Source organism: Triticum aestivum, chromosome 6A (assembly GCF_018294505.1).
Source record: "Triticum aestivum cultivar Chinese Spring chromosome 6A, IWGSC CS RefSeq v2.1, whole genome shotgun sequence".
Classification (NCBI taxonomy): domain Eukaryota; kingdom Viridiplantae; phylum Streptophyta; class Magnoliopsida; order Poales; family Poaceae; genus Triticum; species Triticum aestivum.
In genome coordinates this window covers 26,584,851-26,592,837 of record NC_057809.1, presented here as the reverse complement: position 1 = coordinate 26,592,837, position 7,987 = coordinate 26,584,851, and positions in this window count along the sequence as shown.

The window sequence follows — 7,987 nt, the reverse complement described above, 5'->3', positions numbered from 1 at the left end:
ACTTGCCGCTGCAACCACCGATGCCCCCAATTCCAGCCAGAATGGAAAGGTAAGACCCTTCTACCACCCCGTCGGCCATCGTTGCCGGCGTGATGCCTCCAGAAGCGACTTACCCCCCATCGCCTACACCAAGGAAGATGTTGGGCAACAAAAACCTCCTCCCGATCACCACACCGGCAACCACCGCCGGCAGCAGGGTCGGTGGCGAGGCCGCGGCATCTCCGGTGATGGGAGGCCGCCCTCCCGCTGCTCCTGCCGACGGCAAGCGGGAAAGGAGGCCAATGCCAGCCGCAGCGAAGCTTGCCAAGAAGGTGGTGAAGAAGAAGAAGCCAACTCTGGTGCGTTGTCCTTACCCAACGCCTCGTACCATGTCTCCGGACGCCCCTACGCCCGCTCGTTTGGCCGTCGCCACGGGTCGTGGCCGCCAAGTGGTAGATGACATGCCTTCAAGAGAAAAAATGTCTTTCCATTTCGGTCGGTGCATTGTTTGGTGATTGCATACGATCATAGGGTGATGAGCTTGTTGTTGTCATGGTGCCGGGATGAACACGACCAAATTCTTGTCGTCTTTGGAGGAGTCAAATGTGCTTGGCTTTGAAGATCTCAACTATACTCGTTATTTGATTGACAATAAGAGTGCAAGGAAGATTATGCCGAAGTGGAGGCTGAGGCCGATGCCGAGGAGGAGGACGCCGAAGAGGTTGATGATACCATGGAGACACCATCAACCGTGAAGTCGACATCAAGATCAAGAACTCACAACTATTGTCAAGATGAATACGTTGCTTCGTGTCACGCTTGGATGAACTTGTCATTTGATGCATCGGTTGGAACGAATCAATCAAAGGACCGGTTTTGGGGTAGGATTGCGGAGTACTACTACAACACCGTGGCAGTGAGATCAAGCTGCACACAAGTCTCTCTTGGGCACCGTTGGGGTACCATCCAAGACCAATGCAATCGTTCGGTTGTATTGATCAAGTCAATCATGCGCCACCGAGTGTTATGCAAATCGTGGAATACGGGCCTATCATCCAAGACCTTTTCAACAACGCAACAAAAAGTAAGGTCACAAGCCCTTCACAATGTAGCATCGGTACAAAGAAATTTGGCAAAAATGAGAAGTGGATTAGGAGGAACTCCAAGACCACACCAAAGAGATCAAGGTTAAGCATACCCCATTGAGGATGATGACGGGGAGGATGAAGATGCCAACAAGAGATTGGATGGTAACAGGATTGCAAAATAGAGGAAGATGAGAGGAGCTTTCGGCGACACCTACAAAGAAGAGCTTGTGGCCATGATTGAGACCAAGAAAGCCTTGGAAGCCGGACGTAAAGAAGAGAAGGCGGCTAGATGTAATAAGCTCAAGTTCTTGGATGACGAGAAATGGAGGTCAAAGTTGGAGGCGAAGAGAGGAAGTTGGAGGCCAAAGAGAGGAAGTTGAAGGCGGAGGAGCGTAGGCTTGCACTCGAGGAGGATAGACTTGCTAGAAGAAGGCCGAAAAATGTGCTATCATGTTCATGAATCCAAACACAATGGATGTCATGGGAAAAAGTTTTGGGAGCTCACTCGTGGAGAGATCTTGACCCAACCGGGGGTCTCTCTTTGGAATGGTGGTGATGGCCGTGTGCAGGTGGTGCGTGGTGGGGCTTCTGCGGCATACGTGTGAGGCAAGAGAGGCGTTGGGGGTAGATGGCGCCGGCGCCGTGCAGAGTAGCAGCGGCCACAAACTTAGTTCGGTTCCATGCATTTCCCCCTTCTTGAGAAGGATCGGTTATGTGGCTCCTGTTTGGATAAGGTCAGTGATGGATGGGATTGGATAGAGAGCCCAAGGGTTATGTTGTAAATGTGAAATGGATGGCGTGTGTCTTTTTGTAAAACAGCCACAGCCCGTCTCGTATGAGTAAGATACAGATCGGACAGTCCGAAACGATGGATGGCAAGCACACCATCATCACGAACTCAGTTTTGTTATAGTAATAGAGATTCTTTGTTGAACAAATTATGCTGATTGCAACTTGAAGTTAAGTGGCCATTCGGTTTCTTGCTGGTCACTGTAGTACATGCATGTTCAAAAAAACATGTAGTTTAAGCGCCACTGGGTTCCCCCACAGCCAAGACAAGAGCCACGTCTAGCAGCAGGCTCATTCGATGCTCAGTGTACGGCATACTCTACCATGAATGATCAGATGGACTGTGGAGCGTACAGGTTCAAGTTCTTAAGTAGCGCGCCGCTGCCAGGACCACCATGGCCGGCATGGCCAATGGCGTGAATGCTGAAGGAACGGGCCAGTGCTTGATGTTGACAAGGGTGAGATGTTGGAGCTCTTCTGGCTTTGAGCAGCCATTCATTTGATTTTCTGGAATTATAATTATGTGCTCTGAAATCATGTTGAAAGAGTGCAGAAGACTTGAGGAGGCAGATATATTTCAGTTATATATTCCTTCCACAGTAACCCGTCCTAGTTTGAACTGTGGGATGAAATAGAAATCCCCCAGCCGGCCAACTGGCTTTGAAGGCCAACTTTTTCGCGTTAGGTCAAGCTTTGAAGACCAACTGGCTGCTGCGTACAATTTAACATGCCTACCGTAGCTCATGCCTCATGGACATTGAAACGGTGAAAAATAATAAGTACTCACTTGTGTAAATAATACTTTTCGCCTTATATATAGCGCTCCAACTTCACCAGAGTAGATATCAGCTTTGCATCGTTTCACTTTGTTCCAACTCGTTGGATAGCACTAGCAAGCAACTAAATTTTCGTGTGTGGGGAAAGTTAGGATTTCATTAACTGACCATAGAATTACAATTGCTTTGGATAGCATCCCCAATTTCCAAAGGAAAATTTCCTAGCCAACAGGCCGTGCGTTGCTGGCCCCTAACCTACAGCTCACATACCATGGATGGCATGATTCTGAGTACGGCTGATCTTTGCCAGCTTCACAGCATGTTCAGCTTCAACGAGGGCCCTAATTTCCTTCACCACATGAACATACTTTGATCTGTCAGGTGTAACCCGGTTCAGCAGCGTAACGGCCTCAGAGCAGTGCGACTCGAGCTCGATCGAGGAGGGGACCAATGGAGCGCATCCAGCTCGGCCTCAAACGGGTCAGAGTAGTGCTGCAACCACCGGCATGCCACGAAATAACCTGTCCATCACGGTTCTGGAGAATCATCTACAGCAACATACAAACCATTCATTTCCTTTGATGCTCTTAGCATCACATTGACATCTCTTTCAACAACTCACAAGACTCACGTGGCAACTTGACATGTTGAGTGAACTAATCTATTTATTTTTTTAGAAAAAGGAGGATGACCCCCGGCCTCTGCATCTGGGAGATGCATACGGTCACTTTATTGATTATTCTCAAGGACCGTATAAAGTATTACAACAATGTGCCTGAATCCATCACCTTGGCAACATATACCGCTACTCCTATCCAATATGATGAAGGGGTGCTAGCTAGGCCACTACCCAAACCACTCATCTAAGCCTAACATTAAAAGCCGGAAGCCGAAACTCATTTGGAAGCCCCAGCCGAGCCACATACCGGGTCTGGGGCACAATCCGGTCAGACGCACTCGTGTGTCGTCGCCGCCATCTTCCACAGGTCTTCAGATCATATTGAGGCTTCTACCTTGTCTGGCCACTCTGCCATCGACGTCACCATGACGCCAGACAGCAACCTCCTCCTGCGCGAGCCCATCTCCGCGCATCGGACGCCGAATCTCCACAGCGCCATGCCATCGATCTCCGCCGCCATCAATGTGTGAGATGAAGCACCACTCCTGTTGGGGAACGTAGTAATTTCAAAAAAATTCCTACACACACGCAAGATCATGATGATGCATAGCAATGAGAGGGGAGAGTGTTGTCCACGTACCCTCGTAGACCGAAAGCGGAAGCGTTAGCACAACGCGGTTGATGTAGTCGTACGTCTTCACGATCCGACCGATCAAGTACCGAACGCACGGCACCTCCGAGTTCAGCACACTTCAGCCCGATGACGTCCCTCGAACTCCGATCCAGCCGAGTGTTGAGGGAGACTTTCGTCAGCACGACGGCGTGGTGATGATGTTGATGTCTACCGACGCAGGGCTTCGCCTAAGCACCGCTACAGTATTATCGAGGTGGACTATGGTGGAGGGGGGCACCGCACACGGCTAAAAGATCAAACAGATCAATTGTTGTTTCCCTAGGGTGCCCCCTTGCCCCCGTATATAAAGGAGCAAGGGGGGCGGCCGGCCTAGAGAGGGGCGCGCCAGGAGGAGTCCTACTCCTACCGGGAGTAGGACTCCCCCCCTTTTCCTTGTTGGACTAGGAGAGAGAGGGGAAAGAGGTGGAGGAGAAGAAGGAAGGGGGGCGCCGCCCCCCTCTCCTTGTCCTATTCAGACTAGGGGGGAGGGGCGAGCGGCCCTTGCCCTGGCCGCCTCCTCTCTCTTCCACCAAGGCCCACTAAGGCCCATTAAGTCCCCACGGGATTCCGGTAACCTCCCGGTACTCCGGTAAAATCCCGATTTCACCTGGAACACTTCCGATATCCAAACATAGGCTTCCAATATATCAATCTTCATGTCTCAACCATTTCGAGACTCCTCGTCATGTCCGTGATCACATCCGGGACTCCAAACAACCTTCGGTACATCAAAACATATAAACTCATAATATAACTGTCATCGAAACGTTAAGCGTGCGGACCCTACGGGTTCAAGAACTATGTAGACATGACCGAGACACATCTCTGGTCAATAACCAATAGCGGAACCTGGATGCTCATATTGGCTCCCACATATTCTACGAAGATCTTTATCGGTCTGACCGCAAAACAACATACGTTGTTCTCTTTGTCATCGGTATGTTACTTGCCCGAGATCCGATCGCCGTTATCTCAATACCTAGTTCAATCTCGTTACCGGCAAGTCTCTTTACTCGTTCCATAATACATCATCCCGCAATTAACTCATTAGTTCCAATGCTTGCCAGGCTTAAGTGATGTGCATTACCGAGAGGGCCCAGAGATACCTCTCCAACAATCGGAGTGACAAATCCTAATCTCGAAATACGCCAACCCAACAAGTACCTTCGGAGACACCTGTAGAGCACCTTTATAATCACCCAATTACGTTGTGGCGTTTGGTAGCATACAAAGTGTTTCTCCGGTAAACGGGAGTTGCATAATCTCATAGTCATAGGAACATGTATAAGTCATGAAGAAAGCAATACCAACATACTAAACGATCATGTGCTAAGCTAACGGAATGGGTCATGTCAATCACATCATTCTCCTGATGATGTGATCACATTAATCAAATGACAACTCATGTCTATGGTTAGGAAACATAACCATCTTTGATCAACGAGCTAGTCAAGTAGAGGCATACTAGTGACACTCTGTTTGTCTATGTATTCACACATGTATTATGTTTCCGGTTAATACAATTCTAGCATGAATAATAAACATTTATCATGATATAAGGAAATAAATAATAACTTTATTATTGCTTCTAGGGCATATTTCCTTCAGCTCCACCATCCCTCCAGCCAGCACCTTGCTCCAAAACGATGCCCCCAGAAGGGAAAGCGATAGAACGCCATCATCATCCGATCCGGAAGACCCATATCTGGGGTTTCCCCCTGAGCACCCCGAGCCTGATGGCGCAGACTGCCGACGATGCCTCGACCATCGGCAGTAGCTTCACCAGACGAGCGTCGCCTACGTCGCCGCAGCCTCCAAGATGAAGCTGACCAGAATGCATGTGTCGAGACCGAACCGCCACCACTTCCACCGCCGCTTGAGCAGCCACCGAGCAACACCTTCAGGAAGGAGCACGCCACTGTGGTGTCCTTGTCGCTTGGAACAGGGGGGGTCTGAGGTTTTCACCTGAGCTCCTGGGAGGGGTGGAAGGAAGGAGATCCTCTTCGAAGCCTCCAACAAGGGAAGCAACACCCAAAGGCACTGCCATCGGAGTGGCCGCCACGCCGGCCAAGAGATTCCCCCGGAACCCTTCCAGCCACCGGATCTGCAAGGCTAGCACCCAAGAACGGTGACCGAAGCCACTAAGGGCCGGATCCACTGCAGATCGGAGTAGATCGGGGTCGAGAACGAACATCACCATGGCCACCAACATCCTGCAAGGAACCGCCGCCGCAGCCGAAGCCCACCACCTCCCCGCCATCCACATGGCCAGGGAAGTGGCCCACCTGTCCACGCCGGCGCCGCCCGCCGGCAAGCTTCGCATGTCCAAAGGCAAGATGTGCACTTTCACTTTTCCTTGTGAAAATGTTAAATTCAACACAGCATGGCCCTAGCAAACTAATTAATTAAGTAAATTAGATTTGCTGATAGGAGATCGATGCGCAATTCTCTTTATATTTACAAGTATACTTTTAAACTTTTACTCAGTTTGTTGTCTTCAATGTTCATGTGAAGGTAACTATTATATCATGAGATGTGCATGCTTTTATGAAAAGCTTGTATCAGTGAATCGAACACATCACGAACACAAGTAACTTTTAAACCCACATATATCAAACACCATGCAGTTCATATTAAACTAAAGGCATCTCCAATTTTCATACTGAAATATCACATAAAATGAATTCTACAAGCATGCAAATAAGCAATTCATGTACACAAAGTAAAGTTGCTGAACAATTAATAAAAAGATATTAATCACAATTAAGATAGGCTATATGAGTATGATTTAGTGGTGGACATAGCATTTTTTAATACCATTAGGTGGTTAATTTTAAAATTTGATTTTATATTTTAGACGGCTCAAAGTAAAAGTATCATAAGATACTTCTAATTTTTATATTGGACAAGCAAACTCTTGTAGGAAGTCCTAAAGAACAAGTTTAGTGTGGCTTCTAGGGCCGATCGCAATTAAAAAATACGAAGTGAGCAGAGAAGAAAATACTTGTGAAAGTTGACTCGATGAAACTTGTAAGATATTAGGCTTAGTGACCATATTTAGACTTGGGCAATAATTTCTTAATTACAATATACTTCTATTAATATTTGTTTCCTGCCACCAATAAATTAAATTCATCGGCATTCATTCTAGGATAAAAAAAGGAGTGCTCCATGCAGATCACTTGCCTGAACAATGTTTCGCCCTTTATATATACAAGGACTCTATGTTCGCCTTAATACACTAGCTATATTTTCCCCTTCTTATTTTACATGTCGGCAACACTCATCATATCAAATAGGTGAAAATCACGCACAATGATGGGATACGGATAGGAGAGGAAGAGAAGAGATTCAAAAGAAACCATGAGAATAGGAGACACCGGTGACAATGGAAGATCAACATATCACTGTCACATATGATAAAACTTTCATTATTTATCTTGGCAAGAGCATGGCATTACTTCTGAGGTACCTTATCCTAGACAACTATGGGTGTTTAGCTCATGTATGTCATGTGACATCAGGCATGGCCACAAAAGCTGTGGAATTACTTTAGCCATGCCCGCATTCTGATCGAAGAGTGGTGATTAACTTTGTGCTTGAAGTGTAAAATGTTAGTTACCTGTTTTACTTTCCTCGGTAATACTACTTCCCGGATGTGAATATTAGTGCTAGTAGGAGTCCCAATAACAGAGCAATGGAGAGTGTCTTAAAAATTTGAAGCTCTTTGAGTGGTGCTAAGTTCATCGGTTCTTCTAGAGCTCTGACCTTAAACTACATGTGTGCGCTAGTGAGTAAACTGGGGAAACTAAGAAACGGAATGAGTATCGAGATTGTGCCAAGAGTACAACAACTCCCGTTCTGGCCATGCATACATCTTCTTTCTGGCATGTTAATCCAGATTACGTTGACGATTGGTGTGATTGGATTGTTCTTCACCATGAGTATGTGACCACCACCAATCTCATTGTCATACACGTCCTAGCTGGCAGGCTGCTTTTGTTGTGATGCCTCTTTTTTCAGTGTTGAATGCCAACCATGTTTAGCAGAGTATGTTGGTACT